This window comes from Triturus cristatus, chromosome 2_1 (genome assembly GCF_964204655.1).
Source record: "Triturus cristatus chromosome 2_1, aTriCri1.1, whole genome shotgun sequence".
Taxonomy (NCBI): domain Eukaryota; kingdom Metazoa; phylum Chordata; class Amphibia; order Caudata; family Salamandridae; genus Triturus; species Triturus cristatus.
Genome location: NC_140581.1, coordinates 971,118,261 through 971,134,996, shown reverse-complemented (window position 1 = coordinate 971,134,996; position 16,736 = coordinate 971,118,261). Strand labels below are relative to the sequence as shown.

The 16,736-nt window shown below is 38.6% G+C and overlaps 1 long non-coding RNA gene across 1 annotated transcript in view; it reads right to left on the bottom strand.

Moving 5' to 3' along the window:
• Window positions 1-2,540: 2,540 nt before the first annotated feature.
• The window catches only part of LOC146866139 (uncharacterized), a 74,107-nt gene continuing 59,911 nt past the window's right edge, over window positions 2,541-16,736 (bottom strand). The window contains exons 5-6 of the long non-coding RNA XR_014970529.1: window positions 16,004-16,149; window positions 2,541-4,625 (exon numbers count right to left, since the gene is read on the bottom strand). This is a non-coding gene — a long non-coding RNA (uncharacterized LOC146866139). The remainder of the gene's footprint in view (window positions 4,626-16,003; window positions 16,150-16,736) is intronic.

Genomic DNA, 16,736 nt, shown 5'->3' with positions numbered 1-16,736 from the left:
GCAGTCCACTCCAGGCCAGGAATGCTGGGGAGTGTAGTCTCCCTTCCCCAGCGTAGCAGCAGCCATCTCCTGGGCCGAAAACGGTGAGGTTCCCACGCTGTGGGACACCTCTGATGATTCTAAAGAGCTACGGGGCCTGGACAAAATGTTGCAGCCCCCTCAAGCCCAGAAATGCTGGGGAGTGTAGTCTCCCTTCTCCAGCACAGCAGCAGCAAACTCCAGGTCAGAAAGAACAGCGAGAGTCCCATGCTGCAGGACACCTCTGACAATTTTGTGGTGCTCCGTAGCTGGACAAAACGTTCCCGCCCCCTCCCAGCCAGGAATGCCGGGGAGTGTACTCTCCCTTCTCCAGGGCAGCAGCAGAAAACTCCCTGGCAGAAAAAAGAGCGAGGGTCCCAAGCTGCACAACACCTCTTATGATTTTGAGGCGCTCCGGGGCCTGGACAAAACGTTGCAGCCCCCTCACGGCCAGGAATGCTGGGGAGTAAAGTCTCCCTTCTCCAGAGCAGCAGCAAACTCCTAGGGAGAAAGAACGGCGAGGGTCCCACGCTGTGGGACACCTCTGACTATTTTAAAGCACTCCGGGGAAGAGACAAAACATTGCGGCCCCCTCTGGGCCAGGTATACTGGGGAGAGTAGTCTCTCTTCCCCAGCAAAGCAGCACACTCCCAAGCAGAAAGAAAAGCAAGGGTCCCATGCTGCGGGACACCTGACGATTTTGAGGCGCTCCGGGGCCGGACAAAATGTTGTAGCCCCCTACAGGCCAGGAATGTTGGGGAGTGAAGTCTCCCTTCTCCAGCACAGCAGCAGAAAACTCCCAGGCAGAAAGAACAGCTAGGGTCCAATGCTGCCGGACACCTCTGTCAACTTCAAGGTGCTCCGTGGCCTGGACAAAACATTGCAGCCCCCTCCCGGCCAGGAATGCTGGGGAGTGTGGTCTTCCTTCTCCAGCGCAGCAGCAACAGCAGTAGCAATCTGCAGGTCAGAAAGAACAGCAAGGGTCCCAAGCTGCGGCACACCTGCCGTTTTTAAAGCACTCCGGGGACTGGACAAAACATTGCAACCCCTTACTGGCCAGGAATGCTGGGGAGTGCATTCTCCCTTCTCCAGGGCAGCAGCAGCAAACTCCCGGGCAGAAAGAACAGCAAGGGTTTCACGCTGCAGAACACCTCATAAGATTTTGAGGTGCTCCGGGCCTGGACAAAACATTGCATGCCCCTCCCGGCCAAGAATGCTGGGGAGCGTAGTCTCCCTTCCCCAGGGAAACCGCAGCAGCCATCTCCTGGCCAGAAAACAGCGAGGTTCCCACGCTGTGGGACACTTCTGACGATTCTAAAGAGCTCCGGGGCCTGAACAAAACGTTGCAACACCCTCCCGGCCAAGAATGCTGGGGAGTGTAGTCTCCCTTCCCCAGGGTAGCAGCAGTAGCAGCAAACACCCGGGCAGAAAGAACAGCGAGGGTCCCACGCTGCAGGACACCTCACGATTTTAAAGCATTCCGGGGACTGGACAAAACATTGGGGCCCCCTCCATGCCTGGAACATTGGGGAGTGTAGTCTCCCTTCCCTAGCATAGCAGCAGCAGAACACTCCCGGTCAGAAAGAACGGTGAGGGTCCCATGCTGCGGGATACATCTGATCATTTTAAGGCGCTCCGGGGCCTGGACAAAACGTTACAGCCCCCTCCGGGACAGGAATGTTGCGGAGTGTAGTAACCCTTCTCCAGTGCAGCAGCAGCAAACTCCCGGGCAGAAATAACAGCGAGGGTCCCATGCTGTTGGACACCCCATACGGTTTTAAAGAGCTCCGGGGCCTGGACAAAACGTTGCACACCCCTCCCGGCCAGGAATGCTGGGGAGTGTAGTCTCCCTTCTCCAGCACAGCAGAAAACTCCCGGGCAGAAAAAAGAACGAGGGTCCCACGCTGCAGAACACCTCATACGATTTTGAGGCGCTCCAGCGCCTGAACAAAATGTTGCGGCCCCTTACTTGCCAGTAATGCTGGGGAGTGTAGTCTCCCTTCTCTGGCGCAGCAGCAGCAAATTCCCGGGCAGAAAGAACAGCGAGGGTCCCACGATGCAGGACACCTCTGACAATTTCGTGATGCTCCGAGACCTGCACAAAACGTTGCAGCCCCCTGTCGGCCAGGAAAGCCTGGCAAGTGTAGTCTCCCTTCTCCAGCGCAGTAGCAGCAAACTCCTGGGCAGAAAGAACGAGGGTCACACAATTAGTGACTCCTCTGATGATTTTAAAGTGCACCGGGGCCTGGACAAAACGTTGTGGCCCCCTCTGTGTAGTGTAGTCTCCCTTCGCCAACGCAGCAGCGTTTAGAAAGGGAAAGCACGAGGAGGGGATGAGACTGGTGGTTTTAAGTCAACCAGGGCACTCTGGTAGACAAATGTCAATAGTTTATGGAGAATAGGCTAAAGATAGGTGAACTGGGGGCAGTCGGGACCTTCTCCATAAGTGTGCTATATGATGGATAAGCAGACTTGTTCCCGGCTCACCCACCGTGCCATAATGTTTTTTTTTTTATTTTTTTAAACCAGATGCAGCAGGCAGACATCTGAGAGCCAATGAGCTGTATGCAAATAATGTCTAGGGATACAAGCACACATCAATCCTCACCTATTATCTATCCGTGCACATCACTGGTTTTCTGCCCTACTTTGCTTCAGATTTCTATTATTGGTAGTCAGCTCCACCAATTTACAGGAAAACAGCAGGTCCAGCAGTGCAAATATTCTGATCGTTGCTACAGACAGACTGAAGAGGCCTTTCCCTCACGTGCTTCTTCCCATCGCAATCAAGTCACCCGCAATATGTGTTTGGCCTGTATGTGTGTGACTGCACCAGAGCGTAAGATGGCAGCAATTGCCTATAAAAGGTTGTACCCGCCTGAAAATAAAGCAGAAGGATTTGGCTTGGTCAATGCTAGGTTAGCTGACAACTGAACATACTGTGCTGTTCTGACCTTTACAACCCCAATTAAGTTCAAGGATGATTCGGATCCAGTTCTACAAAAAATACAATGAAGCCCTCAAAAATATACATACTCGGAAGTGGAGGACACAAACAACTAAAGTTACCTCCAAAGGCAGTGCCTTTCCATGTGCGTCCAGTGACAAGTCGGAAGGGCCTGGTAGAAATCACATTTCCGGATTTAGCTACTCCTACCACCACGCTGGTACCCCATCCTTTGTGGCAGGCCTCCAGAGCAGCTCGCTTTTGCATACAAACAAATAAAATACATTAACTGAGCTTACGTTGATGCTACAGTATACACATGTTGTTGCCGTTTGTTTAATTAAACGATGTTTGTTTGTAAAGTGTCAATATGGCACAGGTGCATTTCGTAAGGGGCCGGCTCAAGGATCATGGTTTAGGAGGGATGGACCTGGTGCAAAAAAGAGGGGGAGACAGTCCCCTTCTTTTCCATCCAAGATTTCCACTGAGAAGCTTGCCGGTGAGAAAGGAAACGTTGTTCTACATGAAGGAAGGCGTTCAAGAGTGGGCTCCCCCGGGCCTCCTCCTGTTACATTGTGCAGCAATAACGTCCATCATTCAACGATGATGCGAGACAAGCGAGCAGTTGGTGCACCTTGAGAAGCTCAATTCCAGAGGGACTAATCTTTGCATATGAAAACCACATAAAAGGCATACTTATTCCAAGACTTTTAGACAAGTTTAAAATCTTGTAAAATCAAAGTGTAAAAACAGCAAAATGCATAGCATTTTCCGCTTGAATCTGGAAGTTTGAAAAATATATAGGAGAATGTAAAACGCTGAAAAAAAGACCTGCTGAATTAGCAAACCAAGTTGATCGCAGAAAATTAGATTACAGTAACACAAGTCGTTCAAATTTATTTTTCAGCTCTTCGGGAGTTTGCCTTGCAGTAGTCTTTTAATAGGACGTGGGAATCTGATTAAGCTTATACAGTAGGGACGGACTGAATGTTTTTTTTTTCCATTTAACAGAGTATCGTAAAATACGTGCAACTGCATAAACAAGTGATACGGTCATCCTTGCTACTCAATACCGCAGGGAAAAACAGGGCAGACAGAACACAAAAAGGCAGGTGCAAAGAGTGAGGATAGCGGGAGGGATGGTGTTGGGCTATGCAAGTGTATGGACAGGAAATCTATTTTCCCCCAGATTGATGGGGTAGGGTGCAGGAGGGGAGGGTGGGGGCTAGGAATTCAAATATAGAAAAAATAAACAGAGGAAAAAAGTTGTTCACTGACACCCAACATACCACGGTAATCAAAAAGAAAAAAGGCAAGTGATGCATATCCTCTTTAACAATATGCTGAAGTATACTGCAGCAGCATTTGCAGTACGAGGCGAGGGGGGGGGGGGTGGAGGAGCTACAACACATTTGCACATACCATGACAACAACGTTGCCGATGCACTCAAAGGAATAGTCCACTCCCCCATCTGTTAGGTCAATGAGCACCTCCTGGGTGGGTTGATGCACTCAGTCGCTCCAAATTCTTTTGCTTTTTCAAATTTGTTTTTATGTCAACACAGATGAACCGAGCAGCACCGGCTACTTTACAGCCCATGATCACTGCAAGGCCGACCCCTCCCAATCCAAAGACAGCACAGTTTGTACTGGTCTCTACCTGTAAGCATGAAGGAAATGAAAAAAATATAAAAGGCAGGCAAGTGTGGGGGCACAACGACGACAAATTAAGAAAATTCAAAGTCAATGTACAAAATGAACGATTTCTTTCAAGTAGTGTGCATCTTGCTAAATGCCTCAAAACAATCTGTCCCGGCACCTCCAAACCAACATAAGCAGAATATTGCAGTTTGAGGAAGAGGATGGGATGTACGTTTGTTTTGTGCGGGAAATATCTTTCAAAGCTCAGATTTTATTTTGATCTTTTGGGCCAGGCTCTGGTTGGCCGTGGAGGACACTGTTCACTCTGAGCTGTTCACTCCGATAACCGGGTGCATAAAGTTTGGCGGTCTGGAGAATTATTCTTTAATACAAAGGCCCCATATATCGCTCTATATCCATTTTTAGGTCTCGCCTTGCTATCCCGTAAGCGATCACAAAGCGAGACTATTGTAAGAGGGCATTTCAAAGTGCTCTCAAAAGCGGATTGCATGGCTAGCACGCTCACAATCACGTGCATCGTGCCGCCATGCAATCCGCTTTGGCATCGCACTTCAAAGGGTCCGCTCCCCCGCCTGGAATGCGCTCCCCCGCCAAGCGCGGGTGCCAAACTCCGCCGAGCTGGTCTTGTTAAGTGTTGTGTGTGGCGATATCTTTTCAGTCACCGCACGCTGAAGATATTTTGTATGTACATACTAATCAGGAGATACGTATGCCCTTTTAGACGCGCATACACTTGGATATGTTTTTATACTATGGAGCGTTGCAGGGCGTTAGTTTTCCGGTAGGTTTTTAAACATGCACATACACAAACGTATGTTTTTTTTGGGATTGTTGAGGTACCACTGGACACTGTGGATCTTTTCCCGGTGCTGTGTATTTTTCACTGGGCACTGCTTAGCTTTTGCAGCACTTTGTTGTTTGGCGGTTTTCCTTTTAAAACGAACACAGAAGCGCATCTTTATTAAAATTGTTTAGCTGCCGCTGCGTACTTCGCTCGGCACTTATATGGCCCCAGCCATAACCGGCAACATACACAAGCCCTTTTGCTTCCTGCAAGCTATTTACTTCATGCACAAAAATCTGGGGTTTCCACAATTCACAGCTACTTTTCAGTATTAAGACACTAATCCCACTGCTGCGCTGGATAGTGCCCCGTCACCAGGCACCTTAAATCCACATGAAAACACACTTACACACAGGGCAAAATGCAAAGTACTGTGGTGGGGAGGAAGGGGAGCGCGCACAAGCCCAAAGTGCAAGCCCACTCCATTCATCAGCTTCTGGATGTGTTAAAATCCACAGTAGTTTAATACACCATAACATAGCATAACATAACAAAACATAGCCTAGCCTAACATAAAACAGCATAACAGAACATAGCCTAACATAACAAATCATAACATAGCATAACAAAACAAACCAAAGCATAACAAAACAAAACATAGCATAGGATAACAAAATACAACAAAACACAACAAAACATAGCATAACTAAAAACAGCATAGCATAAAAAACATAGAATAGCATAACAAAACATAGCATAACAAAACATAGCATAACAAAACATAGCATAACAAAACATAGCATAACAAAACATAGCATAACAAAACACCACAAAACATAGCATAACAAAACATAGCATAGCAAAACACAACAAAACATAGCATAAAAAAACGAAACAACAAATCACATAGCATAACAAAACATAGCATAACAAAACACCACAAAACATAGCATAACAAAACATAGCATAGCAAAAAACAACTAAACATAGCATAAAAACATGGAATAGCATAGCATATTAAAACAAAACATAGCATAACAAAGCATAGCATAACAAAACACCAAAACACAGCATAGCAAAACAAATCATAGCATAACATAACAAAAAATAACATAACAAAACAAAGCATAACAAACCATAGCATAACAAAACACAACATAGCATAGCATTACTAAACAAAACATAGCATAGCATAACTAAACAAAACATAGCATAGCATTACTAAACAAAACATAGCATAGCATAGCATTACTAAACAAAACATAGCATAGCATTACCATAGCATAACTAAACAAAACATAGCATAAAACATAGCATAACAAAACAAAACACAACAAAACATAGCATAGCTAAACAAAACATACCATAACAAAGCATAGCATAACAAAACACAACAAAACATAGCATAACAAAACATAGCATAGCAAAACAGCATAACAAAACACAACATAGCATAACAAAGCATAGCATAACAAAGCATAGCAACACATAAAAAACAGAGCATATCAAAACACAGCATAACAAAACACAAAACATAGCATAGCATAACAACACAACAAAACCTAGCATAACACAACACAACAAAACCTAGCATAACACAACACAACAAAACATAACATAGCATAACAAAGCATAGCACAGCAAAACAAAACATAGCATAGCACAACAAAAGACAACAAAACATAGCAAACCACAACAAAGTATAGCATAGCAAAACACACAACAAAACGCACAACAAAACGCACAACAAAACGCACAACAAAACGCACAACAAAACATAGCATAACAAAGCATAGCATAACAAAGCATAGCATAACAAAGCATAGCATAACAAAGCATAGCATAACAAAGCATAGCATAACAAAGCATAGCATAACAAAATAGCATAACAAAATAGCATAGCATAACAAAATAGCATAACAAAATAGCATAACAAAATAGCATAGCATAACAAAATAGCATAACATAACAAAACATACCATAGCATAACAAAACACAACAAAACACAGCATAACAGAACATAGCAAAACAAAACAAAGCATAACAAAGCATAGCATAACAAAACAAAGCATAACAAAGCATAGCATAGCAAAACACAACAAAACAGCATAACAAAACATAGCATAACAAAACATAGCATAACAAAACATAGCATAACAAAACATAGCATAACAAAACATAGCATAGCAAAACACAACAAAACAGCATAACAAAACATAGCATAACAAAACATAACATTGCATAGCATAACAGAACAGCATAACAAAGCATAGCATAACAAAACGCAACAAAACATAGCAAAACAAAACATAGCATAACAAAACAGCATAGCATAGCAAAACACAACAAAACATAGCATATCAAAACAAAACATAGCGTAAAAAAGCATAGCATAACAAAACATAGCATAACAAAACATAGCATAACAAAACATAGCATAGCAAAACACAACAAAACATAGCTTAACACAACACAACAAATCACAGCATAGCATAACAAAACATAGCATAACAAAACATAGCATAACAGATCATAGCATAACAAAACAACAAAACATAGCATAGCATCACAAAACATAGCATAACAAAGCATAGCATATCATAACAAAAAATAACATAACAAAACATAACAAAACATAGCATAACTAAACAAAACATAGCATAGCATAACTGCATAAAACATAGCATAAAACATAGCATAGCATAAAACATAGCATACCAAAACAAAACATAGCATAACAAAACATAGCATAACAAAACATAGCATAACAAAACAAAAGCATAGCATAACAAAACAAAAGCATAGCAAAACACAACAAAACATAGCATAGTATAGCATAACAAAACATAGCATAGCATAAAGCATAGCATAACAAAGCATAGCATAACTAAACAAAGCATAGCATAACTAAACAAAACATAGCATAACTAAACAAAACATAGCATAGCATAACTGCATAAAACATAGCATAGCATACCAAAACATAGCATAGCATACCAAAAAAGCATAGCAAAACACAAGAGAACATAGCATAACAAAGCATAGCATAACAAAGCATAGTATAGCATAGCATAACTAAACAAAACAAAGCATAACTAAACAAAACATAGCATAACTGCATAAAACATAGCATAACTGCATAAAACATAGCATAACTGCATAAAACATAGCATACCAAAACAAAACATAGCATACCATAACGCATAGCATAACAAAACAAAAGCATAGCAAAACACAACAAAACATAGCATAACAAAACAAAACAAAAGCATAGTATAGCAAAACAAAGCATAACAAAACAAAGCATAGCATAGGAAAACAAAGCATAGCATAACAAAACAAAACATAGCAGAGCATAACACAGCATAACAAAACAACAAAACACATCACAGCATAACAAAACACATATCACAGCATAACAAAACACAACATATCACAGCATAACAAAACACAAAACATATCGCAGCATAACAAAACACAAAACATATCACAGCATAACAAAACACATCACAGCATAACAAAACACATCACAGCATAACAAAACACATCACAGCATAACAAAACACATCACAGCATAACAAAACACATCACAGCATAACAAAACACATCACAGCATAACAAAACACATCACAGCATAGCAAAACATAGCATAGCAACACATAAACATAGCAGAGCATAAAAAAACACAGCGTAAGAAAACACAACAAAACATAGCATAAGAAAACACAAAACATAGCATAAAGCATAGCATAACAAAACACAACAAAACAAAGCATAAGCATAACAAAGCATAGCATAACAAAGCATAGCATAACAAAGCATAGCATAACAAAGCATAGCATAACAAAGCATAGCATAACAAAGCATAGCATAACAAAGCATAACAAAACAAAACATAGCATAGCATAGCAAAACATAGCATAACAAAACAAAGCATAGCACAGCATAACAAAACATAGCATAGCATAGCAAAACAAAGCATGGCATAGCAAAACAAAGCATGGCATAGCAAAACAAAGCATAGCAAACCACAACAAAACGTAGCATAACAAAACATAGTATAGCATAACAAAACACAACAAAACATAGCATACCAAAACATAGCATAACAAAACAAAACAAAACCTAACAAAACAAAGCATAACAAAACAAAACAAAACAAAGCATAACAAAACAAAGCATAACAAAACAAAACAAAACATAACAAAACAAAGCATAACAAAACAAAACAAAACATAACAAAACAAAGCATAGCATAAGAGAAACACAACAAAACACAGCATAACAAAACGCAGCATAACAAAACGCAGCATAACAAGACCTAGCATAACAAGACATAGCATAACAAGACATAGCATAACAAGACATAGCATAGCAAGACATAGCATAGCAAGACATAGCATAGCAAGACATAGCATAGCAAGACATAGCATAACAAGACATAGCATAACAAGACATAGCATAACAAGACATAGCATAACAAGACATAGCATAACAAGACATAGCATAACAAGACATAGCATAACAAAGCAAAGCATAACAAAGCAAAGCATAACAAAACATAACAAAACATACCACAGCATAACAAAACACAACAAAACATAGCAGAGCATAACAGAACATAGCAAAACAAAACAGCATAACAAAGCATAGCATAACAAACACAACACATAGCATAACAAAACATAGTATAGCATAACAAAACATAACATTGCATAGCATAACAAAACACAACAAAACATAGCATAACAAAACGCATAACAAAACGCAACAAAACATAGCATAGCATAACAAAGCATAGCATAACAAAGCAAAATAGCATAACAAAGCATAGCATAGCATAACAAAGCATAGCATAGCATAACAAAGCATAGCATAACAAAGCATAGCAAACCACAACAAAGCATAGCATAACAAAACATAGTATAGAATAACAAAACACAACAAAGCATAGCATAACAAGACATAGTATAGAATAACAAAACACAACAAAGCATAGCATAACAAGACATAGCATAACAAGACATAGCATAACAAGACATAGCATAACAAGACATAGCATAACAAGACATAGCATAACAAGACATAGCATAACAAGACATAGCATAACAAGACATAGCATAACAAGACATAGCATAACAAGACATAGCATAACAAGACATAGCATAACAAGACATAGCATAACAAGACATAGCATAGCAAGACATAGCATAGCAAGACATAGCATAGCAAGACATAGCATAGCAAGACATAGCATAGCAAGACATAGCATAGCAAGACATAGCATAGCAAGACATAGCATAGCAAGACATAGCAAGACATAGCATAGCAAGACATAGCATAGCAAGACATAGCATAGCAAAGCATAACAAAGCAAAGCATAACAAAACACAACAAAACATAGCAGAGCATAACAGAACATAGCAAAACAAAACAGCATAACAAAGCATAGCATAACAAACACAACACATAGCATAACAAAACATAGTATAGCATAACAAAACACAACAAAACATAGCATAACAAAACGCATAACAAAACGCAACAAAGCATAGCATAACAAAGCATAGCATAACAAAGCATAGCATAGCATAACAAAGTAAAACAAAAAATAGCATAACAAAACAAAGCATAGCATAGCAAACCACAACAAAGCATAGCATAACAAAACTAAGCATAGCATAACAAAACTAAACATAGCATAGCATAACAGCATAACAAAGCATAGCATAACAAAGCATAGCATAACAAAGCATAGCATAACAAAGCATAGCATAACAAAGCATAGCATAGCAAAGCATAGCATAACAAAGCATAGCATAACAAAGCATAGCAAAACACAACAAAACATAGCAAAACAGCATAGCATAACAAAACAGCATAGCATAACAAAACACAACAAAACATAGTATAACAAAACATAGCATAAAAAACATGGAATAGCATAGCATATCAAAACATAGCATAACAAAAGCATAGTATAGCAAAACACAACAAAACATAGCATAACAAAACAAAACACAGCATAACACAGCATAACACAGCATAACACAGCATAACACAGCATAACACAGCATAACACAGCATAACACAGCATAACACAGCATAACACAGCATAGCATAACAAGACATAGCATAACAAGACATAGCATAACAAGACATAGCATAACAAGACATAGCATAACAAGACATAGCATAACAAGACATAGCATAACAAGACATAGCATAAGACATAGCATAAGACATAGCATAACAAAGCAAAGCATAACAAAACATAACAAAACATACCACAGCATAACAAAACACAACAAAACATAGCATAGCATAACAAAGCATAGCATAGCAAAGCATAGCATAACAAAGCAAAGCATAGCATAACAAAGTAAAACAAAACATAGCATAGCATAGCATAACAGCATAACAGCATAACAAAGCATAGCATAACAAAGCATAGCATAACAAAGCATAGCATAACAAAGCATAGCATAACAAAGCATAGCATAACAAAGCATAGCATAACAAAGCATAGCATAACAAAGCATAGCATAACAAAGCATAGCATAACAAAGCATAGCAAAACAGCATAGCATAACAAAACAGCATAGCATAACAAAACAGCATAGCATAACAAAACACAACAAAACATAGTATAACAAAACATAGCATAAAAAACATGGAATAGCATAGCATATCAAAACATAGCATAACAAAAGCATAGTATAGCAAAACATAGCATAACAAAGCATAGCATAACAAAACAAAACACAACAAAATATAGCATAGCATACCAAAACATAGCATAACAAAACAAAACATAACATAACAAAACAAAGCATAGCATAAGAGAAACACAACAAAACACAGCATAACAAAACACAACATAGCATAACACAACACAGCATAACAAAACACAACATAGCATAACACAGCATAACACAGCATAACACAGCATAACACAGCATAACACAGCATAACATAGCATAACATAGCATAACATAGCATAACATAGCATAACATAGCATAACATAGCATAACATAGCATAACATAGCATAACATAGCATAACATAGCATAGCAAGACATAGCATAGCAAGACATAGCATAGCAAGACATAGCATAGCAAGACATAGCATAGCAAGACATAGCATAGCAAGACATAGCATAGCAAGACATAGCATAGCAAGACATAGCATAGCAAGACATAGCATAACAAGACATAGCATAACAAGACATAGCATAACAAGACATAGCATAACAAGACATAGCATAACAAGACATAGCATAACAAGACATAGCATAACAAGACATAGCATAACAAGACATAGCATAACAAGACATAGCATAACAAGACATAGCATAAGACATAGCATAGCAAAGCATAACAAAGCAAAGCATAACAAAACATAACAAAACATACCACAGCATAACAAAACACAACAAAACATAGCAGAGCATAACAGAACATAGCAAAACAAAACAGCATAACAAAGCATAGCATAACAAACAACACATAGCATAACAAAACATAGTATAGCATAACAAAACACAACAAAACATAGCATAACAAAACGCAACAAAACATAGCATAGCATAACAAAGCATAGCATAACAAAGCATAGCATAGCATAGCAAAGTAAAACAAAACATAGCATAACAAAACAAAGCATAGCATAGCAAACCACAACAAAGCATAGCATAACAAAACTAAACATAGCATAGCATAACAAAACTAAACATAGCATAGCATAACAAAACTAAACATAGCATAACAAAGCATAGCATAACAAAGCATAGCATAACAAAGCACAGCATAACAAAGCATAGCATAACAAAGCATAGCATAACAAAGCATAGCATAACAAAGCATAGCATAACAAAGCATAGCATAACAAAGCATAACAAAGCATAGCAAAACACAACAAAACATAGCAAAACAGCATAGCATAACAAAACAGCATAGCATAACAAAACAGCATAGCATAACAAAACAGCATAGCATAACAAAACAGCATAGCATAACAAAACACAACAAAACATAGTATAACAAAACATAGCATAAAAAACATGGAATAGCATATCAAAACATAGCATAACAAAAGCATAGTATAGCAAAACACAACAAAACATAGCATAACAAAGCATAGCATAACAAAACAAAACACAACAAAATATAGCATAGCATACCAAAACATAGCATAACAAAACAAAACATAACATAACAAAACAAAGCATAAGAGAAACACAACAAAACACAGCATAACAAAACACAGCATAACAAAACACAGCATAACAAAACACAGCATAACAGCATAACACAGCATAACACAGCATAACACAGCATAACACAGCATAACACAGCATGACAAGACATAGCATGACAAGACATAGCATGACAAGACATAGCATAACAAGACATAGCATAACAAGACATAGCATAACAAGACATAGCATAACAAGACATAGCATAACAAGACATAGCATAACAAGACATAGCATAACAAGACATAGCATAACAAGACATAGCATAACAAGACATAGCATAACAAGACATAGCATAAGACATAGCATAAGACATAGCATAAGACATAGCATAAGACATAGCATAAGACATAGCATAAGACATAGCATAAGACATAGCATAAGACATAGCATAAGACATAGCATAAGACATAGCATAAGACATAGCATAAGACATAGCATAAGACATAGCATAAGACATAGCATAAGACATAGCATAAGACATAGCATAAGACATAGCATAAGACATAGCATAAGACATAGCATAAGACATAGCATAAGACATAGCATAAGACATAGCATAAGACATAGCATAAGACATAGCATAGCAAAGCATAACAAAGCAAAGCATAACAAAACATAACAAAACATACCACAGCATAACAAAACACAACAAAACATAGCAGAGCATAACAGAACATAGCAAAACAAAACAGCATAACAAAGCATAGCATAACAAACACAACACATAGCATAACAAAACATAGTATAGCATAACAAAACATAACATTGCATAGCATAACAAAACATAGCATAACAAAACATAGCATAACAAAATGCAACAAAACATAGCATAGCAAACCACAACAAAGCATAGCATAACAAAACTAAACATAGCATAGCATAACAAAACTAAACATAGCATAAAAAAACCTAGTATAGCATAACAAAACAGCATAACAAAGCATAGCATAACAAAGCATAGCATAACAAAGCATAGCAAAACACAACAAAACATAGCAAAACAGCATAGCATAACAAAACAGCATAGCATAACAAAACAGCATAGCATAACAAAACACAACAAAACATAGTATAACATAGCATAAAAAACATGGAATAGCATAGCATATCAAAACATAGCATAACAAAAGCATAGTATAGCAAAACACAACAAAACATAGCATAACAAAGCATAGCATAACAAAACAAAACATAGCATAAAGCATGGCATAACAACACATAGCATAACAAAGCATAGCATAACAAAGCAAAACATAGCATAACTAAACAAAACATAGCATAACACAACAAAACATAACATAGCATAACATAACAAAACATAGCATAACAAAACACAAAACATAGCATAACAAAGCATAGCATAACAAAACACAACAAAACATAGCATGGCATAACAAAACATAGCATAACATAACAAAACACAACAAAACATAGCATAGCAAAACAAACATAGCATAACAAAATACAACAAAACATAGCATAACACAAAAAACAGAGCATAAGAAAACACAGCATAAGAAAACACAACAAAACATAGCATAGCAAAACACAACAGTATAAAGCATGGCATAAAACATAGCAAAACAAAACACAACAAAACATAACATAGCATAACAAAGCATAGCATAACAAAGCAAAACAAAACATAGCATAGCAAAACATTGTATAACAAAACACAGCAAAACATAGCACAACAAAACAGTATGAAGCATGGCATAAAACATAGCAAAACAAAAAACAAACCATAACATAGCATAACAAAGCATAGCATAACAAAGCAAAACATAGCATAACAAAGCATAGCATAACAAAGCAAAACAAAACATAGCATAGCAAAACATTGCATAACAAAACACAGCAAAACATAGCATAACAAAACATAACATAGCATAACATAGCATAGCATAGCATAACAAAACATAGCATAACATAACAAAACACAACAAAACATAGCATAGCAAAGCATAGAATAACAAAACAAAACATAGCATAACAAAATATAGTATAGCATAAAACACAACAAAGCATAGCAAAGCATAGCAAAACACAACAAACCATAGCATAACAAAACAGCATAGCATAACAAACCATAGCATAACAAAACATAGCACAGCATAACAAAACATAGCACAGCATAACAAAACATAGCACAGCATAACAAAACATAGCACAGCATAACAAAACATAGCACAGCATAACAAAACATAGCACAGCATAACAAAACATAGCACAGCATAACATAAGAAAACATAGCATTAAGTTTGATAAACTCATAGTAGCGGGCGAGCTAGCTTTAACGGGCAGTGAAAGTAAGCAACTCCGTCAACCCACCTTTGCTCTTGTATTGCAGTGGCTTAGTTTATTAAACAGTGCCCATATTTATACTGTTAGCACTTTACTTGTGCAAATTTCAGGGCGCACAAAACTTTGATGAATCGAAATTCACAACTGAGGCCAAGTTCGTGCTATATAAAACCCTAAGGATAAATAAAAAACATTGCCATTTACAATGTGAATAGCTCCAACAAACAGAAGACCTTTTTCAAAGTACAAAACATTGCCATTTACAATACCAATAGCTCCAACAAACGCGAGACCAATTGCATTTCCAATGCTTGTTGCTTTCATGTGTTCTTGTGCTATATTAACACCATGCTACCCACCACCTTCCACCAAAAAGACAGACAAGACACTACTTTTTAGGTCGAGCCTAGAGCAGCGCATGTGCTGCTTGCTCTACTTATAGTAAGGGGTAAAAAAAAGTGCTACCAGATGCTGCCATGGCCGGCCTAGAGATTGAGTGCATGTGCGCGGGCTTTGCGTGCCTCTCTACGCGCTTTAATTCCCCCCCTTGCGTGCCTCTCTGTGCTTCAATTCCTTCCCCCACCACAGATCGCGTCACTCTGCTGGCCTCCAATCCCCCCGCCCGCCTCTCTATATGTAGCAAGCCGCGCGATCACTTTCATCAGTTTCACTTTCGCGGCCAATGCTTGTTTCCAGCGCGGCAAATGCTCGTTTCATTTATACCCTTTGAGCGGGTCAGTGGCGAAGGTGCTTGAACCCT